Source organism: Rhipicephalus microplus, chromosome 7 (genome assembly GCF_043290135.1).
Source record: "Rhipicephalus microplus isolate Deutch F79 chromosome 7, USDA_Rmic, whole genome shotgun sequence".
NCBI classification, from domain to species: domain Eukaryota; kingdom Metazoa; phylum Arthropoda; class Arachnida; order Ixodida; family Ixodidae; genus Rhipicephalus; species Rhipicephalus microplus.
In genome coordinates, this window is record NC_134706.1 from 141,793,907 (window position 1) to 141,806,747 (window position 12,841).

Sequence of the window (12,841 nt, forward strand, 5' to 3'; positions counted from 1 at the left end):
TAAGCTATTACATGTTCAACTCCACCTTGTCATTGTACAAGGACAGCACCAAGTCCGACGTTGCTGGCATCTGTATGAATTTCGGTAGCAGCTTCCTCATCAAAATGGGCAAGAACAGGGGCTGTTTGCATTCTCTGCCGTAGCTCTGTGAACGCTGCATCTTGTTTTGCGCTCCAAGTAAAAGGCACGTCATCTCGGGTGAGTCGCGTAAGAGGTTCAGCTTTCTTTGAGAATTTGGCGATAAATCGGCGATAATACGCGCACAAGCCGAGGAAATGACGTACTGTTCTTTTATCTGATGGAACAGGGAAGGCGGCGACAGCAGCAGTTTTGTCTGGATCAGGTCGCACTCCATCCGCACTATTGACATGCACTAGAATTTCAGCTCTTCATAGCCGAAATGGTATTTTTAGGGTTTCAGCGTGAGTTTAGCTGTGCGAATGGCTTCCAGAACATTTTTCAGACGCTTCAGATGTTCTTCGAAGCTCTCGGAAAAGATGACCACATCATCGAGGTAGACAAGGCAGCTTGGCCACTTCAAGCCTGCGAGAACTGTGTCCATCATCCTCTGAAAAGTGGCTGGGGCAGAACAGAGGCCGAAGGGAGAGAGAGAGAAAAAGAGAGAGAGAAAACTTTATTGAAAAGTCAGTCAATTGTTCAGGCATGGCCCGTCGCCCCTAGCTGTCGGCCAGAATCCCTTGGGACGCGGCAGCAGCAAGGGCTTGACTGATGATGTCGCGCTGGACGTTGGAATCTGGGCTGCAGAGCAGGGCCTCCCAGGATTCTACAGTGCGAGAACCATCATTTTGACTTCGATATGTCCTCACCATGTGGACCAAATTCGCTACCTCATCACAAAATTTACACTGGGACTGGAAAACTGCGGGGTGCCACTTGCTGTAAAGTGCGGGGTTTGGAAAAACCCTGGTCTGTAACTTTCGCCACAAAACCTCGTTTTTATTACTTAGTGAGTTGTCCGCTTTCGGGTATACTTGCCGATTCAGCCTGTAGTGTGCGACAATTTCATGGTATGTGCGCATATACTCACTTATTTGTTCGGTAACTTGGGAGGTTTCAGGAGTCGACCGGTAGGTGAGAACACGGGCGTCCGAATGAGCCTCCTCGTTCCCTTTAAGTACTAGGTGAGCTGGAGCCCAGACAAGCAGAACCTGCTCTTTGGGTACTCCTACCATGTTTAATATACGGATGGCAGTCTCCGTCACCCTTCCCGTATAATAATTTCTCACAGCGTTTTTGGAGTCACTGATGACCACCCTGACCCCCTTTTGGCTGATGGCTAAAGCTATGGCCACTTCCTCGGCCTCTACAGTCTCGACACCAAGGACTGTGCAGCATGCAATCAGGCCACCATCTTCCCTGACCGCCACTGCCGTGTGTGTCACTTTGCTTTCATATTCCGCAGCGTCTGTATACGCGACGTCCTGTCGACCTGTGTACCTGGATTGTAATGCCTCAGCCCTGGCTTTACGCCTGCCTTCGTGAAAGGTAGGGTTCATATTTCTTGGTAGCGGAGGTATCTTTATCCTGTCCCTGATCTGTATCGGTATGTCTTTTGAACGCGCTTGCTCACGCTCACGCGTGGGCTCATAGCCCAATCTCTTTAATATTGCTCTCCCCGTTTTAGATCCGAGTAGTCTTTGATGTTGTGCAGTCACAGTAGCCTCAATTCGCTCATTGAGTGTGCTAGATACCCCCAAATTTATAAGTCTGTCAGTTGACGTGTTTGGGGCAAGTCTGAGCGCGACGTTCACACTTTTCCTAATAATGGTGTCGAGTCTGCCCCACTCCGCTTGGTTTAATTTTAGATAAGGTGCCACGTACACTATCCTACTTATTATGGAGATCTGCACTAATCTAAAAAGATTCACCTCCTTCATCCCAGCATGCCTGTTTGCTATTCGTCTGATGAGACGACAAGTCTGATTAGAACTGGCTTCCAACCTTGCAAGAGTTTCAGAATTCTTACGGTTCGCCTGAATCCTTAGTCCAAGGACACGGATACTGTCGACCGAGGGAATCTCTGCGCCGTTAACATACAAGTGGATGTCCACTTCAGGCCTGTTGTGGAGCCGCGGTTTTCCGGCGGGCAAGAGGAAGAGTGCTTCCGACTTTTCGGCCGGGAATTTAAGTCCTTTGAGCTCCAGGTACTCAACGATTTTTTCAATGGCGATTTTAGAGAGCCTTCAATTTGGCCGTCACTGACCTTGTTCATCCATAATGGTATGTCATCCGCGTAAATGGTGTGATTTAAATTCTCAATATCCTTTAACTGTTCAGGCAATTTCAACATCACAATGTTGAAAAGGGTGGGTGATAACACCGAGCCTTGAGGTGTCCCCCTGTTGCCTAATTTAATGTCCTCGATAGATTCTTCCCCGATTTTTAAATTGGCTGTCCTGTTCGAAAGGAAGTCCTTGACGTAGTCATAAACTCGGTTTCCGACGTTCAGGGAGCTCAGATTCTCCAAGATCGATACGTGCCTCACGTTGCCATATGCTTCTGCCACATCTAACCCCACGATAACTTTTGTGTCTCGCGTTGACTTGTCTATAATTTGGTCCTTGAGCTGTAGCATCCCGTCGCACGCTGATAGTCGGGGTCGAAAACCGATCATGGTGTCCGGATACATACCATTGTCTTCCATGTACCTATTGAGCCGCGTCTGAACGACATGCTCCATGAACTTACCTACGCAAGACGTTAACAATATCAGCCTAAGATTCTCGAAACGGAGTTTTTTACTCGGTTTAAGAATAGAAATTACATTTGCGCGTTTCCACTCCTGCGGTATCGTCCCTTTTCGCCAACACTCCTGCATGTACGTTGATAGGTTAGCGATGGACCTATCGTCTAAACTACGGAGTATTTTGTTGGTCACTCTGTCCGGCCCTGCCGCTGATTAATCCTTAGCCGATTAATCTCCGCTCGCACCTCAGCCAGGGAGATAGGGGCGTCTAAGGCTGCGTTTTCCTGTCCTCCGTAATCTGGGAGAGGTTCGGATCCGCCGGGATTAATGTATCGGCTCCGAACTTCTTCTAAGAGTTTCTTCCTAGTGCCTTCAAATTGGTGCGCCATCCGTTCCAATTGCTGTTTAGACGCTGTATTCGTGCTCTCTGGATCTAAAAGGTGACGAAGAAGTTGCCACGTCCCGGACGTACTTATATTTCTATTCATCTCCTGACAGACGTTTCCCCACCTTTGCTTCGTGAGCGTGATGGCGTGCTCTTCAATTTACCTGTTTAAAGCCGCTATTTGTTTCCTGATACTCCGATCCCATCTCCTCTGTTGGAGTTGGTTTTCCAAAGCTTTCTTTTTCTTCCAAGGATTTACTAATCTTGTGTCTACCACTTCATTGTTCTCCTCGGTTTCCACCACTTCAGTGGCTTCCTTAACAGTACGTAAAACCCCATCGCACCCCTCGGCAATGTCAGAAATGGGAGTCGGGTCGCCCCTGAGGTCCCTGAAAGAGTCCCAATTTACGGCCTCTACCCTTCGTTTCCGAGGTGTTGCCGGGCCTCCCTATACCAGTATTTCTATGATCATGTGATCACTGCCTAGGTCCTCGTTTGTGTTGCACCACGTGGCACTAGTGCCGCTCCCCGTCAGAGTAAGGACGGGTGTAGTGTCAACCGCGACACTATTTTCCTTCCTCGTTGGCTGCAACGGGTCGGTTATTAGATCCAGATTATGAGTTTGCATGTCATCCCACAGTTTCCTGCCCTTAATTGAAGCATGCTTATATCCCCATGCCGTGTGGTGAGCGTTAAAGTCACCGACGATCAGCAATGGGTTGTTCCTACTCTTACGTCGCGTAGAAGCGAAGAGATCCCCAAAGTCGCATCGCCTTTGTCTGGGAGAGCTGTATATATTCAATACGAACAAGCTAGCGTTTTTCTTTTTGGGGGGGATTAGTTCTATGAGAACATGATTGATGTGTGCATTACCAATGTCATGCTGCACCGCCGTAACGTTTCGCCTGACCAGGGTGGTCACCTGCGTACTCGTGCCTTCACTTACATAGGATTTATAACCCGGCAATGTAGCATTTCTCCCACATTCCTGTAAAGCTATAACATCCGGTCAATCCCCTTTCCTCAGGAATTCCAGGCAGAACCGCACGCTTGCGCGTGAAGCCTCTGCAGTTCCATTGCCAAACGGTGTTTTTTCTGAATATGTGAGCTATGATTGCCACTAAGGTGATTCATCGGCCTGCCTAATACTTCTTGGGCGAGCTGTTCATACGCCCGGTCCCTCTTCGCGAATTCTGTTTTAAGTTCCTCGGTAAGTTTACGATCCCGCTAATGCAACTGCTGTATCAGATTTTGAAACATCTCGAAAATTCGTTTCTCGAAGGCCTTACGACATTCACCGTCCTGGGTAGATTTGGCTTCAATGTTTGCCTCCAGTTGCGCTATTTTCATGTCTATCACTGTCTCTACGTTCTCATCTATTACGGGCTTTTCCGCTTCTTTTGCCCTCTTTTTCGCTGGAGGCGGAGTAGTGCTCTGATCCTCCGGCCTTTCTATATTTTGATTCTGTGGCATTCGTGGTAGGGAAACCGGTGTTGTGTTAGACGACCTAATAGCTATTTGAAGCTCCTCTATTTGCCGACTCATCATTGCTAGCTGCTCTTTAAGCATGTGATTCTCTTCCTTAATGGTTAAAATTTCTTCATCGCGTTTATCCTGGGAGGCTCTATCTCCCCAACCCACCTTGCGGTTCAGCGACGTGGGTCTCTCACTGTTGAGGACAGCACTGCCGGAAGTCCCCTCGTTTAATGGAGCAGTCATTGGTGGCAGCTCTACTTCTTGTTTTTTCGGTAGTCTTGGGAAGGAACCTGGTCTTCCTCTTGACCATCTCCGATGCTTCGACCGGCTCCTGGACCGTTCTTTGATCTCTTCCATTCGGCACGTTTGTGGATCGGCGTCTTTCGCCTTCCGCCCTTCTCCTTCCATTCACCGCCAGGCCTCCCGCGGTCTCTTATTTATTGTGTAGCGAGAGAGGAAGACGGGACGGCTGCCAACGTAGTCGTGTCGTTCTCTCGCCACTTTATTTCACGCCTCAAACGGAGCCGCGGTGACTGTCCACGTCCGACACACCAAGTGCGCTAGCTTGTTTTAATCCTCGCGCAGCTCAAGCTAGCATCAGCTGCGCGAGAGGCGCGGCGTGGTGATGGAGAAATGATGATGGTGATGATGGCACTACAATTGTATAAGGGGTCCTGAAAGCTTCCTTGCATTTCCGATCTGCTGTCAGATGACCTTTGCCACACAGCTTACACTTGGGCTAACTCGCATGGTCCTCGGGTGGAGCTGTCATTTCGCATCCCCGGCAGCGAACGCGGTCGCTGATACACACGTCCGATCTGTGTCCTTGCTGGCCACATCGGTAGCACACCTCGTATCGTTTATTATAAAGCACGCACTTCAGCGGTACGCCGTAACAGTACATCCACCTGGGCACTGTCTCATTTTTGAAGATGATGGCCGCTGAACTTGAGTTCCCCAGCTTCCTAACACCAAGTATTGGCGGGTTCCTTGAGTTGCCGAAAGCCTCTGTCAGTTACTCTACTGACAATCTCGGGTCGATGCCGCGCACCACACCCCGCCCCCTCTCTTCGTGCGGCGCGAGGTACGCCGTGACGTCGTATTTCTTGCCTTCAATCTTGATAGACTTAATCCTGGTCACCTTCCAGACAGTGTCTATGCCAGGAGAGCTGAAAATCAGGGTGCCTTGCTTGTCGTTAACAATGAGCACTTCCTTTTCTTGTCCCTTAATCCACGGAATTTGCGCTGCCATGCGCACCGCCTCACTGAGCCTGGTGTTCGGAACTTTTGTGAGCGCCAGACTGCACTTCGGACGAATGATTATCTTGTAGTCGTTCGCTGGCAACCGCGGTAGGTACGACGCAATCAAGCGCTCCGCGATCTTGTGCCCCAGCTTTTTGTATGCTGCGTTCGCAGCCGCCGTCTTCTTCCTGTCTTCGCCGTGCTCGGCTCCACTTTCTACCCGGGCGTTGCCATCTTGGCGTCCCTGTTTGTCACCTCTAGCGGAGTCACGCAGCTCTTTAACAAGTTTTCCAACTTTCGTGATCCAGTCAGCGGTTCCTAATTCTGTCGTGTGGCCGAAATTTGGTCGTCAGCCACACGGCTGCGAGGCACTCTTTTTCTGATGCAGAATAGCTTGTCTAGGCTCGAGAAAGAGTACGACTGGCGTAAGCTATTACAATCTCAACGCCGCCGTGTCGTTGTACAACGACAGCGCCAAGTCCGACGTTCCTGGCATCTGTATGAATTTCTGTAGCAGCGTCCTCATCGAAATGGGCAAGAACAGGAGCTGTTTGCATTCTCTGTCGTAGCTCTGTGAACGATGTATCTTGTTCTGCGCTCCGTGTAAAAGGCACGTCATCTCGGGTGAGTCGCGTAAGAAGTTCAGCTATCTTCGAGAAGTTGGCGATAAATCGGCGATAATAAGCGCACAAGCCGAGGAAACGGCGTACTGCTTTTTTATCTGATTAAACAGGGAAGGTGGCGACGTCAACAGTTTTGTCTGGATCAGGTCGCACTCCAACCACACTAGTGACATGTCCCAAAAATTTCAGCTCTTCATAGCCGAAATGGCATTTTGGGGGCTTCAGCGTGAGTTCAGCTGTGCGAATGGCTTCCATAACCTTTCTCAAACGCTTCAAATTTTCTTCGAAGCTCTCAGAAAGGATGACCACATCATCGAGGTAGACAAGGCAGCTTTGCCACTTCAAGCCAGCGATAACAGTGTCCATATTATCCTCTGAAAAGTGGATGGAGCAGAACAGAGGTCGAAGGGAAGAACTCGGAATTTGTAAAGTCCGTCTGGAGTCACATGCGCGGTTTTTTCTCAGTGTCGTTCATCCACTTCAATTTGACAATAGCCACTCTTTAGATCGATGGGCGAAAAAAACTTCGCGCGTCGTAATCTGTCGAGAGAGTCGTCGACCCGTGGAAGCGGGTAAATGTCTTTTTTCGTGACGCTATTAAGCTTCCTGTAGTCAAAACAAAATCGTAGCGTTCCGTATTTTTTCTTCACTAGAACGACTGGCGAGAACCATGGGCTGCTGGATGGTTGAATAATCCCGTCATCGAGCATATCTTTTGCTTGTGTCTGAATAGCCGCACGTTCTTTGAAAGAAACACGATAAGGCTGCTGCAGATTGGGGCGGACGTCATCGTCGGTAATAATTCGATGCTTGGCCAGGTGTGTTTGACGGACTTTGGAAGAAGAGGCGAAGCAATACCGAAACTCCCTTAAAGGGTCATGAAGTGAAGCCTATCTCTTGTCTGACAGCATCGAATTACTGTCGACGGGGTCTAGAAATTCATCATCCTCATGCGTTTCCTCGGACGCTAAGGACTCCGTGACGTCGGTAACAGGGTCTCCATAGGCTACCGTGGTTCCGCGGAAAAGATGCCGGTGCTCGTAGTTGAAGTTCGTAACTAGTATTTGCGACTGTCCGTTACAGACACGCACAACACTTCGGGCGGCACATGCACCTTGGAGTAGCAGAAGTGATAGGTTGCTTTCAGCCACCACGTCACCGTCCCGGAGGTCTTCACAAGTGACTTCGATGGGAACAGTCGCTCGAGGCGGCAGCGTCACACTGTAGTCAGCAACACGCAGCGCTGGTCTACGGCAGTTATCAGCGTCTCGATCTGTTGCGCCTTGAGTCGAGAAGGTCAAGATGCGCTCACGAAGATTTATGATGGCACCGTATTCCCGAAGGAAGTTCATGCCGATAATAAGCTGACGTGAACAGTCGCGTAGAACGAAGCAGCTGAGCACAAACGTTGACGCACGAATTTTCACTCTTGCCGTAAAGCGACCCAGCGGTGTTACAACGCTCCAGCAGTTCGAATTCGCGTTCCATTCCACGGCGTAATCACTTTCTTGAGATCTTTTGCTAGCCTCCCGCTGATAATCATATAGTCTGCACCAGTGTATATCAATGCATTGACCTGAAAACCAACAATCAGCACAGGTATCTCAAGTGAGATGCGGTCACTGGGTTCAGATGTGGATTTCGGCGTTTTTTGGGTACTGCGATTATTCTCTGATGAAATGTCTTCCGTGTTGCGTGCAAACGTCGATGGCAGGTCTTCCGCACTTTGAGTCCCAGCGACCTTGCCCCCGAAGGCCACTGCCTTCAGTTTTCCCGACGAGGGCTCGGAGAGCGTTCCCACGCCGTTACCTCGAAACGTGACCCAGTGGCTGCGGGTCTGCTCGGAGATGGTGACCGCGATTGCCGTCGTGTAAAGGGTGCATGCTGTTGCGCGAGATACTCTTCGATATCCCTCGGCCTTTGACTAATTTGGGGACGAAGTGAATTGACGGAGAATCCACGCAGGCCAAGTTGACGGTATGGGCATTCGCGGTAAATGTGACCAGCCTCACCGCAATGATAGCAGAGGGGTCGTCTGTCCGGCGTACGCCAGAGATCAGACTTGCGCGTCGGTGCACGGCGACCATCGATGTCCAAACCAGCGTACGCTGACTGAATCGCGACTGACGGCATCATTGTCTGGATCGGTACGTATGGCATTGTCTGAATCGGAACGTGCGGCACTGTCTGGATCAGGACGTGCAGCACTGTCGGGGTCGGGACTCCTTGACCAGAAAGAGGCGTGGGAGATCGCAAGGCTTCCGCGTACGTACGACGGCGACTGTCAGTAGACACAGGAGCCGTTTCCGGATCAACCAATATCGGCAAAAAACGATGGGCGTGCAACACCTGCTGGACCTCGTCACGGATGACACTGTTGATAGAACCAACATCGATTCGCCTTGTCCAGTACATTTTTTCCATTTCTTCCCGGAGGACAGATTGGATGATCTCGCGAATCCATTCGGGACTCTTGCTTCCAGGGGTGGCAAAAATTTCGGGAGTTGAGGCGGCATTCACTTGACGGTCAAACAGGACAGACCGCTGGTGCAGTACCTGCTGCATCGTTGCCGCTTCAGTAAGGAACTCAGCAACACTCTTGGGGGGACTACGCACCAAACCAGCAAAAAGTTGTTCCTTCACACCACGCATGAGGCGGCGCAACTTCTTTTCTTCTGCCATAGCAGGATCCGCTCGCTTGAAAAGCCGTGTCATGTCCTCGACGTACATCGAGATGGTCTCGTTTGGCATCTGGATGCGTGATTGTAGTGCACGCTCCGCCCATTCGCGGTGGTCGGGGCTCCTGTAGGTCTCCAGAAGGCGACGCTAGAACTCGCGCCAAGATGTCAGAACATCATCCCTGTTCAAAAACCACGTTTTGGCAGCGTCCTTTAGGCAAGTGTATACGTTCTGGAGCTTTGCGGCATCATCCCAGTAATTTATCGCTGCGACACGTTCAAACTCACTTAGCCAGTCGTCAACATCTTCATGCTGCTATCCGTGAAAGGGGCTAGGCATAAGTGGATTCTGGACGGTGCAGTAGATCGGCGTGGAAGGTGTCGGATCTTGCACGGGATCTTGTGTCGAAGTCATAGTCGCTGCGTCAGTGGTTGGTGTCTCAGGTGGTAGGCCTCGTAGGCGGCGGCTTACTCTGTGAACAGGAGTGTCCACGGGTGCAGGGCTTGTGTTCCGGCTGCTGGGTGGGGTCTTGGGCATCGGGTTGATCGTGAGACGTTGTACCCAGCAACTCCACCAGCCTTGTCACGTTTCTTAAAACAAACTTGGTTTAATGGGTTCGTTGAGTCGAGTAGCCAAGCAACAGCTCAGATACATCGTCTTTGTCTTCTTTCACTCCTGGATCTCACCCAAGCATATCATGTGGCAATATACAATGCAAATGAGAAACCCGCAAGGTGGTGGAAAAGTTACGAACGAGAAAGAAGACAGCCACCAGCTTGTAGCACGAAGCCACGAGGGAATTTATGCGCATTTCTCAAAAAGAAAAGCCTCTTAGTGACCGAAAAATTTGTCCTGATTGTTCGAACCTGGGACCGACGCTTGTCCGGGGTGGTTGCTCTGCAAATCGAGCTTACCAGGAAGCTAGTAAATCAGAGTGCGAGGGCGAACTCATCGACAACTTGAACCACGTGGACACAGGTAATGCAAATCAGTTCTGCGGAAACACGCAGTGTGACGGAAAGATTATGAAAGGAAAAGAAGACAACGATAGATGAACGCTAGTTTCGTAATAATGCATTATTGCTTTTCCGGTCTTTTCAATATGAACAGACATTGTTTTGGCGCAGCCTGCAATCAAAGTCACCATGTGGGGGACGTTATTCTTCAAGGAGACCTCCACAGAGAAGATCATCGTTTCGGGGTACCAAGTTTAAAAAATTGGGGCACCGTTAGGAGGTAAAGATGATAGTGATATCTGTTCCTGTAGCACGTACTTCAAACACATAGTGTATGAATTTTTTTCGAACTTGATATGCACCCGCTACGTGGCCTTGAGGGTGGAGCAGCTTGTGTGCTTTTTTGTAGTAAGTGAGTGGTTTTAAGCTATGAAGTTATGATAACTCCGCTTTCTAACGCCCGATAGCAATACACGCTTGACCCATGCACTATTACGGCTGTATTTCATGTTGTTTTGTGAAGCATGTACATAGGACGCATCTGTATGTAAAGAATGAAAGTTTGCAATGCATTCGCAAGCAGAGCAAGTTATTGTCCTTGTATTGACTAGCAAATGCACCGTTGTGTCGTAAAACACCCGCTTACCACGCAAAGGACCCGGTTTTGATAGACACTGAGACCCAGATTTTTATTATTTGTTTTTTTTTCAAACTTTCTCGATTTTGCAGTCACACAATGACGGTCAGTTTTTCGGTCATGCAAAGATGGCCGAGTTTTCGCTCGGCCATCTGTGCATGACCGAAAAACTGAGATGATGATTTTTCGCTCACAACTAACTGTGCCAACGTGGACACCAACAACCGAATTTCGGCGAAATGGGCTCCTTATTAATATCGCGTTAAATTGAAGCAGTGATAGATCTACCTCGTGAGCTCCCCTAAGAAGAACTCATGAACCTGGTCGTGAAAAAGGTAACCACAGACACTACTTAACCACTACGAAAAGCTTTTTATTGAAATTGCTCTAGTTTACCTAACATTCCCGTGAAAATAGGAAATAAACATATAAAGGCTCAAATAAAATGTGGTGCTTTTGTGTTTATAATAAATGTCAAACATGTGAAGGCGAATTGCTCGCACAGTGAGGTAACCTTATGGGTACAGTCTTGATCGGAAAGTAACATTGCATAATGAGTGCGCCTTGGTAAGCCTGATGTTCCAGGGTCAGAAAATGGACAGTAAATCGTCTGTGATAGGAATTAATCTGATGAAAGATGTTAACGCGTGTCGTGTGAGATGTGAGAAAGCCCATATAGCAGGCTGAGTGGCACAGAGAGAACATTTTCCCGAAAAAGACGATCGGCTGGGTTATGAGGCCAGGGAGAAGATGACTATAGGCTGACACGCAGTTAACGAGGTGGTGTTCGAGTCAGGGGAAAGAGGAGGAAGGTGGTCCAGCAGCATTACGTTGGGGGTTGTCCCGACTACCTAGGTGAGGTCAAGGGTCGGAGTGATCTGCTTCGCCCGGCCACAAGCCTCGAGGCCGAGTCCATGGAGCCCGCGGAAGGCTGCCGCAGCCACTAATAGCACTATCGGACTTTGGCCCGAGTGTTTGGCTGGGGACTCTGGTCTGCGTCCGAGCAGAAGATGCGTGACTTCAGTTACCCGGTCTTGAGCGTCGCCCTGCACTTCGCCGAATTCCTGCGACGACAGCATCCCTTTGCATAAATCTGTTCTTCATAGACGTTTCTCGAATTAATAATGGTAGTCACTGGTGGGAAAGTTTCGATCATGCTGGGACTGAACTTGTTTATGTGTCTACCACATGCTTTAAAATGTCTTGTTACCATTCGTGCATATTGTATGCCTTATGTTCATGTGTTGTTCAATAAAAAGAAGAGGAAAATAAATAACGACCTCGCTGCAGCATAGGCTGATAACCAGTGATAGGATTGATAAGAATTCTGTCACAGGGTATCAGCGCATACTGGGACACTGCATCAGCAACAACAGTGGCGGCGGAAATGGCCGCCAAAGCCGCTCCCGATCGAAGCCATGATCCAATGGCGGCAAAGCTGGAGGTAACCACCGCGTGGTTGCCTCCAAACCGGTCCAGGACCGCCTTGGTGTCCTGGGCTGGTTGAACACCTGGGACTGGCTCACGCTGCCGGGCCAGTTCGAGCTTCAGGGCTGGTTCGAAGCCCCGGAACGAGTCAACCGAGCACCGAGGAATCGCCAAAAAAAGGTGGGCTGAATCAACAGGTCTCCCATCGCGCGAACCAGTGAAACCGAAACCCCACCCCTCAACCCCTCCTAACCTCTTAAAGCGAATACGCAAAGGGACACTAACGAAGTGACAGAGCTTAAGAAAAGCATTCAGTGCCAAAATGTTCAGATCAAGAAGCAGAACGCCCAAATACGACCACTGATGAGCAAGACGTAAATGCTAGTGAGTAATGACAGCTCGGCCAATACAAAACCCCAAAGTAATACCACGGCAGAAAACAACGCCGGAGGTTTGAGCAAGGTGCCATGGAGGGACGCCCCCCCCCCAAACCCCGCCTAGGGTGGACGACAGGAGAGGCTGGGGCTTCGCAACGGGCATCGAATAACCAAGAGGCGATGTAAGCTGATGAGAGCCGAGTGACCGCTGAGACCACGACTGCGGCAACGACACAGATCCCGCGAGAAGGAGAGCTGACGACCATTTGGGCTGCAATCACCCAAATTGACGTAAGGCTAGGCAGTATGGGTGCCCGACTCGAAGTTGTTC